Below are 16290 nucleotides of genomic sequence, written 5' to 3' on the forward strand. Positions count from 1 at the left end.
AAGTTATTTTGTGACTGTACATGCTGGATTGTAACCGCTTTTTGCCTTAAGGAATGTTTCCTTTAGCTGTATACATATGTATAGTTGAATGACAAACTTGAACTGAGGTAAATCAGATGAGTTTATGGGAGTCACTGGATGCCAATTTGCCCATTTTTAACAAAGGAGTGATTCCAGTTAAGTGCATGAAATCCAAAGGTCCATCTCTCGCTGAAGCCAACCATCGATTCCCCCCACCCCCCGGAACAAAAACTATCAGTTGCAAGGCTGAAGGGAACAATAGATACCTTCTCAAATATCCTTTAATGCTGTCATTAACTCAGTGGATACAAAACATGCCATTTTCTGTCAAAAGCTGTTTTCAACAAGTCTGAATAGGTCACCAAGTCAGATGTTACTATAGCCCCTGAATGCGTCAAGCTCTGAAATGCTGCCCAAAGCAGCTGTGCATTTTAAAACATATCAATCAGCTGAATTAAGCTCAAACCTAGCCAACAGAACCAGAAGGAAAAAAAATCGACAGATGAAAAGACAATTAAATAACACTTTATTAAGAATACAAAAATGTCCACTTTAACATTTTAGAAACAGCCTTCACCATACTACTCTTGCTTCTTCCTTTACAGTTCTAAAGGGTCTCGGCTCAACTGTTGACTGTATTCATTTCCATCGATGCTGCCTGTCTGCTGAGCTCCTCCCGCATTTTGTGTTACTTAGAACAGCAAGTCCAACTTTTGCCATACGAAGTTTCAGAGGTCAGACTGCTGATTATCAATCCTGCAAGAGTAAAATGATCAGATCAGTGCCAATCACGTCTATTTCTAACAGCAGATACACTTGGGGGAGCCTCAGCCAGATAATGTAATCAAGCATTGCTAATGCAATATGGTGTCAGAAGTAGACTCATCAGACCCAGGAATTCTGCAAAAGCAAGTCTGAAAATACATTCTTTATACTACACATCAATTACACAATGGTTAAATCTCAAAAATTTACTGCAATTTCAAAAACTAATGCAAAAGTACACATCAAATCCAGTTCTCATGCAATCAGACACAAATACAATGAGCAACTCACCAAACACCCAAGCACAGCAGATGAGTTCACTGTAAGAATCAAGCCTAGAACCACATTGGATCTGAAAAGATTCACAATATAATCAGTATATCACCAATGATCATAACCATTCTAATGTTAAACTTCAGCTACATTAGATAAAAATAATGAAATCAGCAACCCCTTAAACATTCCATTTCAAATATGAGCAGTTTAAACACCAGAGCCATCTACATCAGCTCTGGCGAACAGTTCAAACACACTTCATTACTTCTTCCTCTTCTCTATGTCCTCAAAGTTTACAGACTATATGGATATGCACATAACAGATCCGATTGAAATGTGTTTGTGTTACTGACCAACAACCTTTGAGGTAAAAACTGCACAACATCAGCAGCACAGCTTATTCCTGTGCTGTACTATCCTGTTCTAGTGCAATGTGTTAGGGGGCAGAGGAAACTTGAGCACCTGGAGGAATCCCAGTCACATGGAAACATCTCAGGAATTGAACCACAATCTTACAGTAAAGTGCACCATTCACTTCACCATTGTATTATCATTAATACATTCAATTACAAGCACAGCAAATGTCAATAGTACAGAAGCGTGGAGACACAAGCTATGCCTGACAACAGTATTTCTTAGGGTCCCAGGCACGAGACATCAGCTGCATTGTTAGATGCTGTCTGACCTGCTGCTCTTTCATATTTTATAGATCTGCAGTTATAATGGAGCCTTTATTAATTTTTAATGGCTCTGGTCACCGACAGCTCAACTGTGGAAAACCCATGGAACAGTATTTCAGGAGCAGGTACAGGCATTTGAAGTTACTCTGTAAAAGTCCAGTCAATTGCATTTAAAATTACACCAGGCATAGCTAAATATCACTTATTTTATTTAGACCAGATCCTTCTGCCCAACCCACCTACTTCACCTTAGCTGAAGGACAACTTACAATAACCAACTAGCCTAATATCAGATCTTTGGCTTGTGAGGTACTATGGCACCCAGAGGAAACACAACATCCAATCACCTTACAGATGGCATCAGAATTTAATTTCAAAACACCAGGAGCTGTAAGTGTGCCAACTGCCATCCTGCTTTAGCACCCACTTCACAATACCTTCCCTTCAGATGCCAGAGTAAAGGGCCACAGGTCAAGTTTTACTATTAATTGCTTTAAAACTCACCCAGGCACCTTGAATTATACCAAAGCATCCTGATACGGCATAAAAATACTTACAACAGACAGCATTTCTGGGACAATGAATGGCTTTTGCTCTGGAACAAATTGCTCAACTCCCACCAAACATTTACCAGTTTATATCAAATGTCATTGATGACTACCAATCTTTGTTACATCCACAGCAGCATAGTGGCTTGTGAGATTCTGCTACAGCTTGGGACAGCTGAGTTCAATCCCATCTTCCTCCAAGGCATTTGTATGTCCTCCCCTGTGGCAATTGTGGGTTTCCTCCCTATCCGAAGACACTAATTGGTCGTCAGGTTGCCCTGTGATTAGCGGCTGTTTAATCAGGGGTTGTTGATGCAGCACAAGGACCAATTCCACACCATCTCCAAATAAAATGACCTGAAATTACGCAGCAGTTCACCCGTTTTAAAACAGAGCCTCAGAATCAAGTGTATAATCAAGCATTGCCATATGCAATGCTTTCAGTGGAGATGTCAGAAGTAAAAAAGATTCATCAAGGGCTCAATTTCTAATACAAGTTTTGCCACTAAAAGTTAAGGAAAATTGAATCTTCATTGGTACTTGTACAAGTATAATTCAAAACTGTACAAGTAAACTTGTAGTTAAAACTAGTTTTTTTTCTACTGCCATACACTTGGTATAAAAGCACAGTAACCCAAAACCTTCCTCCAATGTGAATTATAGAAACTTACCAAGAATGTGAGGGAATCAGGCCCCTACTCTCCCAATGCTCCAAGAATGTTGCAGGCATATAGTGCAGATCTACCAGCCCATTCCTACAAAGTCAAGTGATATATACTGCCATTTCAGGACACCTGGAATAAAAAATAAGATTACATCAGCCCAGCTACCCTTCATTCAAGAAAATATTTATCATATTTCCAAAGAATACAGAACGCATGACGCCCTGGTTTCGTTTTTTAAGTAAACTGATAAAATACCAAGCAACATGCTGCTTTATGCTATCAAAGGCTTAAACATTAGATGGCAGCAAGGAAAAATAAATTTACTTTGAGGCACAATGATCTCCAGTGGCCAAGTTTAAAGTTACTAGAAGAAACTTCAAGTGTCACTGTGCCTACAAGCTTACCAACCCTAACTTGTACCTACTTGGAATGTGGAAAGCTGAAGCACCCACACAGGGAGAACATACTTGGGCTACGTCCACACACCGTAACCAAAGCTTTATCTCTTCGTTTTTACCCTCCGTCCACACTAAAATGGTGTTTTCTTCCCCTGAAAACAGAGCTTTTCAGAAATGCTCTCCAGAGTGTGTAATTTTGAAAACGCCGCTTGACCAGAGCAGTGTGGATGGGGTAACCGGAGAAATCTAAAAACCCTGTCATGACGTGCCAGGACAGATGGTGACGGCAGTGCGTCATTCCATTTTCTTGAATGCAACCTAACAATTACAGAACAGACGGCAACGAGACTGAAGCCAGAAGAACTAGAAATGTAATCACCTAATACTTTGACCCATAACTTACTGAATAAATAAGTATACTCACTTTGCCCTGTTTTCTGTCCTTGCTTGTATGAAGGTGGTTTACCTATTTATGCAAGTGCTTCTGACAATAGATGTGTAACAGCCAAATGTAACATTGTATGGAAATGCAAGATAATACTGATGCAGACATGTTTTATACACTTAACAAGGGGCTTTATTAATGCAACAGTTCATCAGTTTTTCAATGTTTGTCGTCAGTCAGGTCATATTGTCTGTGAACTCAGTCGGTTGCCTCCATACGCTCCAGTATTTGTTTTTTACTTTCAAGTCCTCCTGCGTGAGAGCCAACAGCTGTCCGTCATTTGTTTTTCTAGTCTGTAACTGAACAAACACGCACCAAGTCTTTCACGGCGAGATTCGACACCAAACACGTCGCTTGTATTCGGTAGACGTGCCCTGCGCATGCACAGGAGGAGATTCGCCGGAATATCCATTTCAATGTGGACAGAGATATTTTTGAAAATGTGGACGCCCATCGTTTTTAAACGCAAAACCGGCATTTTCAAAATTATCTGGTCTAGTTGGACGTAGCCTTAGAGACACTAGCAGGAATTGAACTCCGATCACTAATCACCGAAACTGCAAAGCAATGTGCCAAAAGCTCTGCTGCCCTCTGGGACTACCTGTAAGTTAGCAACAGGAATTGAAGCCCTATCTTACAGCTGGCACTGTAAAGCATTATGCTAACTGCAATACTACAGTATTAATCAGGCATTAACATTAAATAACTAATGTTTTAAAAAAAATTAAAGATAGGACAGGAGTACCTGTGAAGAAACTGCAGGTTAATCATGCAAACCATGCCTGATACATTTACATAAGGCTGGATACATTAGCCAATTTTGTTTTGAACAGATGGTTTTCATATTTTCTACATTTGCAGGTTATAATGGTGCCTTTATTAATATTTAATGGTTCTTGTCACTGACAGCACAACTTAAAATAAATCCAAATGTAATAGCTTTTCAGCAGGACTTGCATTTGAAATTGCACTGGAGGGTTGAGTAATTCTACTACATTTAAGTCTCAAGTTAACACTCGACAATATTTCATTAGAGATGGAGATAAGGGTGGCAGGTTCAAAATTACTAGAATTCAGGTTTTACTAACAATTCAAACTTGATACCCTGCATTGTACAATGGCATCTTGATATGGCACTGAAATTCTACACATGCAACAGGTAGTTTTCCAGGACACAGCTGAAATCGGGCTAAGTTTTGCCCATTAAACATTCACAAATTGCTCAATTTGCAAACACATCAGTTAGTATCAAATATCACTCATGATTACCAGTTATCACAGCAACCTGAAATTACACAGCAGCAGTGTTCAGGAAGCAGCAGTTCACCCGTTTTAAAACAGAGCCTCAGAATCAAGTGTATAATCAAGCATTGCCATATGCAACACTTTCAGTGGAGATGTCAGAAGTAAAAAAGATTCATCAAGGGCTCAATTTCTAATACAAGTTTTGCCACTAAAACAAAATGAAAATGGAATCAAAATTGGTACTTTAACCTGTACAATTCAGATTAATCCAAAACTATTATGGCTGCCCTACAACTAAACTTTTATTCAACACGATTTCTTTTATCTGTTGCCATACGCATTAACCCAAAACCTTCTTCCAATGAAAATGAAAAAGACTTACTGAATGAGAGGGAATCAAGCCCCCACTCTCCAGGCACGTTGATTTGGCCAATTTGCAGGCATATAAAACAGATCTTCCAGCCCATCCCTGCCAGGATGGTGATAAAGGCTAGTCATAAATGCTGCCATTTAAGGACACCTGGAATTGGAAAGATTAAATCAACCCAACTATTTTGTTTGAGAAAATACACATTTCCGCACATACCACAATTTGCCTGCAGTATAAACCTCATGCCCGTCTCAATTTTAAAAAATGATAATTGGGAGGCTTTATGCCATTATAGGTTTGACCAGCAGATGGCAATCACGTCTAACATTTAATTCAAGCAACCATGACCCCCAGTGGCCAAATTTAAAGTTGTTAAAATAAAGATAATTGTACAACACTAACCAGACTTTTTAGGCCACCTGTCTACGTAGACTAATTCAATTTGCTAAAGTAGTCAAATATTCCTCTACATTAGCCCTACCCCAAAGTACACAAATAAAAGCATTATCTGCTTCTGCCCTCTGGTTAACCTGTTCAACATAATCACCATCCTATTGTCCCCCATATCTCCTTTAAATTCCTACTCCACCTTCAAAAACTTCTATAGTTGTCCCATGGAGAGCATTCTGACAGGCTGCATCACTACCTGGTATGAAGGGGCTACTGCACAGGACCAAAAGAAGCTGCAGAAGGTTGTAAATCTAGTCGGCTCCATCTTGGGTATTAGCATACAAGAGTGCCCAGGACATCTTTAAGAAGTGGCATCTCAGAAAGGCAAAGTCCTAGGAACACTATACCTTTGTAAAGGGGGGGGGGGGGGGGGGAAGAAGAACACCTGTACGTGTGTATGTTAACTAAACTTTCCTGTTACCTCCAGACCAAAAACACCAAGGTAGCAAATTACAAAACATAGCACAGCCCCATACACCACTTCCAGCCCGTGTTCCAATCTTTAAGCCTACTCTACCAATCTAACTCTACCCTCCACTACCAGACTCCATTTTTTCTACCATCCATGTACTATCCGGGTGCTCCGGTTTCCACCCAGTCCTACTAATTGCAGTTCATAGCTTAATTAATCATTGCTAATTGTCCTGAGATTGGTCTAGTACTAAATAGTTGAGTTGCTGAGCAGTGTGGCTCGAAATCTAACGTTTCTCTACCATATTCAATTCACCAAGTTGAGGGTAGTTATCAACTTCCGGCACGAAGTCTTTCTCCGGGCGATACTCAAATTTGCATGAACATTTTTAATGTGCAGATAACCCAGGTTTCATTTCCAAATTCCATCTTCATATTCCTGTTAACAGCAAATTAAACTGTCTAAATCAGGGGTGGCCAACCTTTTACATTCCATGCGTCAGCTTTTTTTTTCACGCACCAGTTCGATATTAACATTTTTACAAGATTTGAATGGAGGCACCCAAGAGTTGTACGGCGCATCTGAACTCGTGAATGAAGAAGTTGACGCATGGAATGCAAAAGGTTGGCCACCCCTGGTCTAAATAAATTAAAACATAACTCAAGTGTACTGCCCTCCCCCCAAACTTTATACTGCCAGAGCCAGAAGCAATGACAAGGTTTAAAAGGGCATTTGGTAGGTAAAACGGAGTGGGGGGGAGATGCGCCTCTAATACAAGCAGATGGTTTATTTACCCACCCCGGTTTAGAGATTGCCTACTCACAGGACAATTTAAAATGAGTTTTCCTACTAGCCGGTGATTCTCTGGAGTGGGGGGGAAGGAAATCCATGCGGTCTCGGGAGTTGGTGTGGAAAGACGGAGCGGGCCTAACCGTGGCTGTGGCGAGTTATGAGGCGTGTGTAAGGGCAGATCCTGGAGTGGGGGGGGGTGGGGGAAACCCTTTCTCAAGGGTGGAATCGGAGATTTCTAACCATGTATGCAGGGCTAGCGGCGGAGAGTGCAACTCAACTGATCAGGCCCAAGAATTCAGCTCAAAAACCTTCCAAGCTGCACTTGTAGCACAATGTAGTCCTACTTTAACGATCTACAAACTTAAACAATGTTTTGCGGCTTTGAGACATGCTTCCCCCCCCACACATTTCATTCAACAAACCTCTCGCCACAGCGTCGACCACCAAAAGGATGAGCAGCCTGCCTTCCGCGGTAATGTACTGAAGCCGCCTGTCAATCTCTACATATCCTGCATGGCGATTGGACAGATTTGATGACTGACGTCCATAATAGCCAATGCTCTTTAGAGTTCCGCGATAGTACGACTCAATTCCATCCAATGCACAAGGGGGAGGGGCGGCGCTCGGATGCCTTTGTCTGGAGGGGGCTCGCTGCTGGGTGCCTTCTGGGAAATGTAGTCCTGTACCGCCACTGCACCAGCGACTTTGAAAGGAGCGTAAACTACAATTCCCGGATAGCATCTCGAGGTCAGCACATGCGCGGTTCAAACTGGTGGTTTGTTAGCTAGTTCCTTAAAATTTCGGACAGTTCGCAGACGAGGAGGTTTCAAAATGTCAACCGCTAGGATTTGCGGGTGAGTAGGTTGTTGAGCAAAAAGGTTATAGCTTATTTTTCCCCCCCTCTCAAGGTGCTGTGTAGTCGGAAGACGGCGGCCCTGTTGCTGTCTGGAAAATTGGACCCAGACGCTGATCTGTCAGTGCAGCCGGCCAGAGAGTGTCTGATCCGAACAGCCCTGCTTCGGGGCCGCGGGACTGAGTAGAGGGCATTCTCCCTCACCCCCACCCAGAAAGTCCAGACACACTATCCTGGAGTGGGATGCAGAATCCACTATCCTGAATGATAGAGGATCCCACAGTCCTCTTCCCCTTTATTCACTGCTGACATTCTTTCCCCATTCTCACTTTTTCCTCCTATCACACACCCATTCTACATTCCTTTCCACTGACCCCATTCTTCCCCGTCTCCCTCTCAAGGTTACTCCCCCTCCCTCTGTTCACATTGTTTTTCCCCTCTTTCTCCCCAACTTTCCCCTCTTCCTACTCCAATTCTTCCCTCCCCATTTCTAACCATATCTCCTTCCCCCCACTTTGTTCTTCCTTCCCTCATTCTTCCCTCTCTTCCTCGCCTGGTTCCTTGCTCCATTCCCCTCTTTCACCCCATTCTTCCCCCCTTTCTACTCCAGTTCTCCTCCCACCAGTTTCCCCCCTCTTCTTTCCCCAATTCTTTGCACTTTTCCTTCCCCATTCTTCCCTTCTGTCTCCTCACTCTTCCCCAATTCCTCCCCTCTTCACTGCACATACCATCCCGTCCTTCTCACTTTTGCTGATTAACTGAGGCACTGTTAGCCTTGTCAGGTTGACATTGAAGTTGCCAAGGTGCTAGGTTGCTGAATAGCATTGGTGTCCTTGGGTATCCTGGGCAATGCTTGTCACTTAGTTGACATTTTCAAAGCTGGCTACCCTGTCTTTCCAGGTGAGTGTGTGGAATGGGCTGCCGGCAACGATGGTTGAGGCAGATATGATAGGGTCTTTTAAGAGACTCCTGGACAGGTACATGGAGCTTTGAAAAATACAGGGCAATGGATGACCCTAGGTAATTTCTATAGTAAGGACATGTTCGGCACAGCTTTGTGGGCCGAAGAGCCTGTATTGTGCTGTAGGTTTTCTATGTTTCTGTGTCATGTTCATGAGAACTGTTAACATCCCAGAGCTGCTACAGTTCCAAAGTATTTCACTGACTATAAAGTGAGAAACGATTATTAAAAGCATTTTGTATGTTTTTTTTAATTAGAAAGCCTCTAATTCCTACTGAGTTGCTTCTTAAAACTTTCTTATTTGACCAAGTTTCTGATCTCTTGTCTTGGTAGTGTTGTTCTATGTTCTGATTCGCTTCATATCTGTTAAAAGTTTTGCACCTTGGCATATTTTAGGTTACATCTATCTGCTTTATAACAAAATGTTTTCATAATATTAACTGTGGATTTAAACAAAGGTACAATATAACCTTGGGAGATAGCTTTGTGTTAAAAAGAGTTTAAATGCTATTTGAAGTTGAAGTATATCATTTAATAAGAAAATGGAACTTGGTTTTTCTGCACATTTCAAAAAACAACTTGCTCGGCAAATTTGAGAATCTCCAGGACAAAGACTTTGTGTCAGTAGTTGATGACTACTCTCAACTGAGTGAATTGAACATGGCAGGGAAACGTTAGGAGACCCTACTTCTTTTGCCACCTGGTCAGTACATCAATCAATCTTAAAAAGCATTGAAGGGTCTGGTCATAATGTGAGCAGATAGGATTAGTGAAAACCAGAGGTTGCCAACCTGGGGTCTAAGGACCACTTGCTTCATGGTAGGGATTCATAGCATAAAAAAAGTTGGGAACCCCTGGTGTAAATGGTCAAAAGGTCATCATGGCTGTGGTGGGCTGAAAGTCCCATTTCTGTGCTCTACAACTCTATAGACACATGAAATATAGATCTTCAGGAACATTCTCTCCTTGGTATGTTAGCAACAATGCTCACAAATTTCTATAGATGTGCTGTGGAGAGCATTCTAACTGGTTGCATCACCGTCTGGTACGGTGGGGGAAGCCACAAAGGGTTGCAAACTCGGCCAGCTCCATCATGGGCATTAGACTCCCCATCATCAAGGACATCTTCAAAAGGCAATGCCGCACTAAGGCAGAATCTATTATCCAGGACTTACCCTCTTTTCATTGCTACCATCAGGGGGGAGGTACAGGAGCCTGAAGGCATACAGTCAACATCTTCAGAACAGTTTCTTCTCCTCTGCCTTCTGAATGGACAATGAAACAACCCATTAACACTACTATGGTACTTTTGCTCTCTATTTGTTCTACTTATGTATAATACTTATTTTAATATATATTTCTTATTGTAATTTTTAGTTTTTACTTTTTCACAAATTTTGTTACCTATATCAGGTTTATTAAACCTGATTCTGATTTTTTTTTTGGTAACTTAATAACTTGATCAAGTGAAATTTAAGCTGGATATAATGAATGCAAATTGACATGGAGGAATTTGCTTTGTGAGGCTTAGTTTGTAGATCAGCTGCTGGGTAGGAATTTCATGTTTTCACATAGAAAGCTGTGATATTATTACATAGCAAACACAAGGAAATCTGCAGATGCTGGAAATTCAAACAACACACACAAAATGCTGGTAGAACACAGCAGGCTAGACAGCATCTATAGGGAGAAGCACTGTTGACGTTTCGGGCCGAGACCCTTCGTCAGGACTAACCGAAAGGAAAGATAGTAAGAGATTTGAAAGTAGAGGGGGGAGGGGGAAATGCAAAATGATAGGAGTAGACCGGAGGGGGTGGGATGAAGCTAAGAGCTGGAAAGGTGATTGGCGAAAGTGATACAGAGCTGGAGAAGGGAAAGGATCATGGGACAGGATCACCTTACAACACCTTATGTACCAGCTGGGTAGCCTCCAACCTGATGGCATGAACATTGACTTCTCTAACTTCCGTTAATGCCCCTCCTCCCCTTCTTACCCCTCCTCCCCTTCTTACCCCATCCCTGACATATTTAGTTGTTTGCCTGTTCTCCATCTCCCTCTGGTGCTTCCCCCCCCCCCCCCTTTCTTTCTCCTGAGGCCTCCCGTCCCATGATCCTTTCCCTTCTCCAGCTTTGTATCACTTTCGCCAATCACCTTTCCAGCTCTTAGCTTCATCCCACCCCCTCCGGTCTTCTCCTATCATTTCGCATTTCCCCCTCCGCCCCTCTACTTTCAAATCTCTTACTATCTTTCCTTTCGGTTAGTCCTGACGAAGGGTCTCGGCCCGAAACGTCAACATCGCTTCTCCCTATAGATGCTGCCTAGCCTGCTGTGTTCTACCAGCATTTTGTGTGATGATATTATTACATATTTTGTTTTGTTAAAGTCACAAAATTTATCAATGTATCTAGGTTTACAGGAATTACAGAGCTCTAATTGTTCCGGGAAGGTAAACTCTGTGTGCAAGAGCTGTTGATTAGCATTTCGAAGTGCGTTAGGTAGGTTTCGGAGCCTTTGGCAATCTGTTAAATGGACTAATAAACCACAGAGAGCCAGTATCAGTGGCAGGAGCAATTTCTGACCAGGCTTTGCAACAAGTTATTACATTTTTAAACTAGCATACTTGCATTCTGTTAAATAGTATATAAAATGTTGCTATTATATTGCTAAGAGGAATACAGTGTATAAAAAAACACTAATAATCAGTACAGCTCTTGAAATTTTCAGTAAGAACTTCTGAAAGTTACTCCTCAAGTGTGATCACACACTGATTTTGTTATACAGTACTATCCACACAGCTTCTAATATCGGAAAATACCTGTGATAGTCCAAAAAAAGTAACTCTTGCCTTAATGGCATAAGGGATACGGGCAGAATTAGGCCATTTGGCCCATTGAGTCTGCTCTGCAATTCCATCAGGGCTAATTTATTATCCCTCTCAACCCCATTCTCCTGCCTTCTCCCCGTAACCTTTGACACCCTTACTAATCAAGGACCTGTCAACGTTCACTTTAAATATCCCCAGTGGCTATGCCTCCACAGATGTCTGTGGCGATGAATTCCACAGATTCACTACCCTCTGGCTAAAGAAATTCCTTCTTATCTCTTTTCTAAATGGATGTCCCTCTTTTCTGAGACTGTGCCCTCTGTTCCTAGTCTCACCCACTATAGGAAACATTTTCCCCACATCCGCTGTCTCTAGGCTTGACAATATCCGATAGGTTCCAGCAAGATTCTTCTCCCTCCCCCCCACCAAATTCTTCTAAACATTTCTTCAAACTCTCCTCATGCATTAACCCTTTCAATCTCAGAATCATTCTTCTGCTCATCTTCTGTGACCTATCTATTCATATTCTAATGGTATTGGGTCTTTAATGCTTTCCCCAGTGCCTATCATTCATGTCTTGCCAGTGAACCTTAGCAGGCGTTTTGATTCTGAAACACCAGATTGAGCATTCTTCTGTCTGCTCTTTAAGCACTGATCCTTTAAGTGTGAACCATGTCTGCAGTTTTTCCCTCACAGCCCAAGAGTTTCAAGAATCCCTGGTATTTTCCATCTGAGACAGCTTTGTATAATTGGTCTGTTAATTTATCCAACCCATTTTGTCGAACAGGGGTCAGGCACCATCTATGGAGTGAATATTTTGAGCTGACACCCTTCATCAGCAACAAGCCTGATGAAGGGTCTCGGCTGTCTGACTTGCTGAGTTCCTCCATCCTTTCATGCATGTTGATAGGTTCTTGAGCTTCGAAGTTTGGCTGTTAAATAATTCACTGAATTAGGATTACAGTGTGGAAGAAGGCCATTTGGCCCATTGGACCCAAGTGGTTTCACTTCCTCTGCTCTCACACTGTACACTTGAAGATTTTTTCATCCTTTCTGGTTTTAAACCAGTCCCACTTTTGAACAGCATGATAAAATATTCCTCTATTCCCCACCACAAACTCTGGCAGTGCATTTAGACACTTAGTGACTTTTTAAATAAAACATCTTCCTTTGTAGCAGGGTTGGTTTCCTTTTCAGTCACCTTCATTCTGTGTCCACTGTTTTTTTACTTAAATTCTGATAGGAACAATTTCTCTCCATGAACTTTGTTCAAACTTCTCATTTAAAAAAAAATATATCCTGTCAGACCCACTATTGAATGACAGATCTGGTGTTATTCATTCATTATGTGACGTGGGTGATCATGGTCTTTCCATGACCATGATTGTTCTTGGCAAAATCTTTAGGTGGTTTTCCATTTCTGCCTTCTGGGCAGTGTCTTCACAAGATGGGTGACCCCAGCCATTATCAATACTCTTCAGAGATTGTCTGCCTTGGCATCAGTGGTCATGTAACCAGGACTTGTGATTTCACCGGCTGCTCATACGACCATCCACCACCTGCTCCCGTGGCTCCACATGACCCTGATCGGTAAGGGGGAGGGGATTGGCTAAGCAGATGCTACCCACCTTGCCCAAGGGTGACCTGCGGGCTAGCGGAGGGAAGTAGCGCCTTGATCTCCTTTGGTAGCGAAATGCCTCCATCCCGCCAGATTTAGAACAACTGGCAAATAAGCAAGAAGGGAAGCAAAGTGAGATTCATTCATTGAGGACGAGTGTTCTATAGCTCATTAAATTGTTAACAATTCTGTAACTTTTACTGTGATTTATCCTGTGTTTCATGTAGTTACATTTGGTTTCGAGTCCTTCAAGCCACATTTTTGACTGATTTTCCTTGTGTTCCCCCCAATCTTCAGGTAAACAAAATGGAACATACCTTAGTTCTCTCCTTTCTGCAAGCTGATAAAGATTTGAACTGCCTACTGTTTGCAATTAAATCATACTTTAATGTTTTTCATATGATGTTAAATAGGATGCAAAATGTGGATTAATTCTTTCAAAAATGTAAATCTGCAGACTGATGCAAAAGTGACAACTGAGAAACTGGCAACTGTTGTGTCTGAAACTAGAGACTGAATTTTTAAAACAAAAAATATCTAGTTTTCCCATATGCTGGTAATATTAAAACTAAGTATGTACATGAACAAAATCACAGTTTCTCCTGGTGGCTATAAAGCTGCCTGCTCCAACAAGCCTTTTTAACAGAGAACAGGGCAACACAAAAACAGGCCCTTCTGCCCATCATGCCTATGCTATCCATGATGCAATTTAACTTAATCCCAGTTGCCTGCACAAGGTCCACAACCCACCATTCCCTGCTTGTTCATGTGTCCGTCTAAATGCCCCTTAAACATTGCTATCATATCTGCTCTCAGTCCCTCCCCTGGAAGGACGCTCCAGGCACTCAGTGTAGAAATAAAAATATTTGCCTTGCCAATCTTTAAACTCTTCCCCCCCCACCCCCACACTTTAAACCTACATCATCATAATTATGTGGCATGGCCTATGATGTGGCAGTCATTGTCTTTGACCGTATTTGGTCTTGGCTAATTTTTCTACAGAAATGCTTTGCCATTGCTTTCTTCTGAGCAGTGTCTTTACAAGATGGGTGACCCCACCCATTATCAATACTCTTCAGAGATTGTCTGCCTTGGCGTCAGTGGTCACATAACCAGGACTTCTGATCTGCACCAGCTGCTCGTACGACCATCCACCACCTGCTCCCATGGCTTCACATGACCCTAATCCGGGGGGGGGGGCTAAGCAGATGCTACACCTTCCTTAATGGTGACACACAGGCTAGTGGAGGGAAGGAGTGGCTAACACCTCCTTTGGTGGAGGTGTATCTCCACCCTGTCACCCCTTTAAACCTACACCCTGTAGTATTTCAATCACAAACGAGAAAATCTGCAGTTGCTGGAAATCCAAGCAACACACACAAAATGCTGGAGGAACTTGCAGGTCTCAGCCTGAAACGTCGACTGTACTTTTTTCCATCGATGCTGCCTGGCCTGCTGAGTTCCTCCAGCATTTTGTGTGTGTTGCTTGGACCCTGTAGTATTTGACAGTTCCACCATGGGAGAAAGACTCTGACTGTCTACCCTATCTTCTTCTCCCATAATTTTATATGCTTCACTCCCTCAGAATCAGGTTTATTATTACTGGCTTATGTTGTGAAATTTGTTGTTAAGCAGCAGCAGTATATTGCAATACAAAATTTTTAAAAAACTAAATTGGAGTATTTCTCCTTCTGGTTAAACAAAATTTCCCTACCACTCCCTTCTTCCTCTATTCCTCACTCTGGCCTTTTACCTCTTTCCTCCTGTGTCCTCTTCTCTTCCCTTTCTCTCATGGTCCTCTCCCATCAGATTCTTTCCACTCCAGCCCTTTATCTTTCCCCCTCACCTTTCCCTCCCCCCCCCCCACCTTTCTATTTTGCCATCTCCCCCCTTCCTTTCTGGTCCCGATGAAGGGTCTCAGCCTGAACTGATGACTAGGGAAATGAAAAAAACAGTCAACATTTTGAGCTGGGACCCTTCACCAGGACTGGAAAGGAAGGGGAAGGAGGCCAGAATATCAAGATGGCGGGTGGGGAAGGAGTACAAGCTGGTAGGCCATTGGTGAAGCCAGGTGAGGGGGATAGTAGGTGGGTGGGTGAGAGAGGTGAAGTGAGAAGCTGGGAGGTGATATGTGGAAGAGCTAATGGGCTGAAGAAAAAGGAATCTGTTGAGACAAGGGCGAAAGAGAAGGGGGGGGGGGGGAAATACCGTGATGGGCAGCTGAGCAGCAGAGAGAAGGTAAACGGGGAGCTAGAATGGAAATAGACTGAAGGGGAGTTGGGGGGGAATAAAAAGATTAAACTGGCTGATTGTAAGGCAATAGGATGGGAAAATGGGATTGCTCTATAGGGCACCAGTACAGTCCCTAAGGGCTGGATAACAACCTTCTCTGTCATATGTAAGTAAGTGATTTCCCATATGATTTTTCATCTTCCAGCCATAAAACTTGACAATATTACAAAAAAGGGCTGAGGAAATGCATGTAATCCATAACTTTTGACAGCTGCCTTACAATATTGTTTTGCCAATATTTATCTTCACGTCCAAGTTATTTGGAAAATAGACTGTTTCATCATTGTCTGGCTTGTGGAAGCATTTGGGACATTAACTGCTGTGCTTCCAACATGTAAGCAAACATTGGAATGACGTTCCATTGAATGTAAAGCACTGTGGATTTTCTAAAGCTGTGAAAGGTGATGGGGAATAAGAAGATATTTTTGTTCAAATTGTGAGTGTCACCTAAATAAGACATCCCTGATTCCAAAGGAGAAGTTGAGTATTAAGCGGTCTTTACTTCGAAATGTCGGCTGTTTACCCCATTCCATAGATGCTGCTTGACCTGCCAAATTCCTCCAACGTTTTGTGTGTGTTACTCTGTTAACCATTGTCTTTACTGAAAAGTGAAACCCTTTGCTGGATGGCAAAATACTTTTGCACAGTAGCAAAGCAGTTAGCATAACAGCAAT

The 16290-nt window shown here is 42.3% G+C and overlaps 1 protein-coding gene, 1 long non-coding RNA gene and 2 other non-coding genes across 9 annotated transcripts in view; 1 reads left to right on the forward strand and 3 right to left on the reverse strand.

Annotated features, from left to right (window-relative positions):
* Positions 1-530: 530 nt before the first annotated feature.
* LOC140735319 (uncharacterized) lies at positions 531-7562 on the reverse strand. Of its 2 annotated transcripts, XR_012100733.1 has the most exons (6): positions 7490-7517; positions 6577-6713; positions 5426-5563; positions 2962-3084; positions 1078-1138; positions 531-777 (listed from the first exon to the last, which is right to left on the reverse strand). It is a non-coding gene; the product is annotated as an uncharacterized lncRNA (long non-coding RNA). The 2 variants fall into 2 exon arrangements; XR_012100732.1 differs by lacking the exon at positions 6577-6713 and having other exon boundaries at positions 7490-7562.
* Positions 2683-2771, reverse strand: LOC140736403 (small nucleolar RNA SNORD60). The gene has a single exon (XR_012100937.1). It is a non-coding gene; the product is annotated as a small nucleolar RNA SNORD60 (small nucleolar RNA).
* LOC140736406 (small nucleolar RNA SNORD60) lies at positions 5139-5227 on the reverse strand. Its single transcript, XR_012100939.1, has one exon. It is a non-coding gene; the product is annotated as a small nucleolar RNA SNORD60 (small nucleolar RNA).
* A 246-nt stretch (positions 7563-7808) lies between the features above and the next one.
* The window catches only part of traf7 (TNF receptor-associated factor 7), a 100512-nt gene continuing 92030 nt past the window's right edge, over positions 7809-16290 (forward strand). For 3 of the 5 annotated variants that reach the window (XM_073060216.1, XM_073060222.1, XM_073060215.1), the window contains exons 1-2: positions 7814-7921; positions 10080-10184. The gene's annotated coding sequence lies outside the window, so the exon portion shown is untranslated. Of the gene's footprint in view, positions 7922-10079; positions 10185-16290 lie in introns of all 5 variants that reach the window. The other 2 variants (XM_073060214.1, XM_073060220.1) reach the window with 2 other exon arrangements.

This window comes from Hemitrygon akajei, chromosome 11, assembly GCF_048418815.1.
Source record: "Hemitrygon akajei chromosome 11, sHemAka1.3, whole genome shotgun sequence".
In the NCBI taxonomy this organism is placed as follows: domain Eukaryota; kingdom Metazoa; phylum Chordata; class Chondrichthyes; order Myliobatiformes; family Dasyatidae; genus Hemitrygon; species Hemitrygon akajei.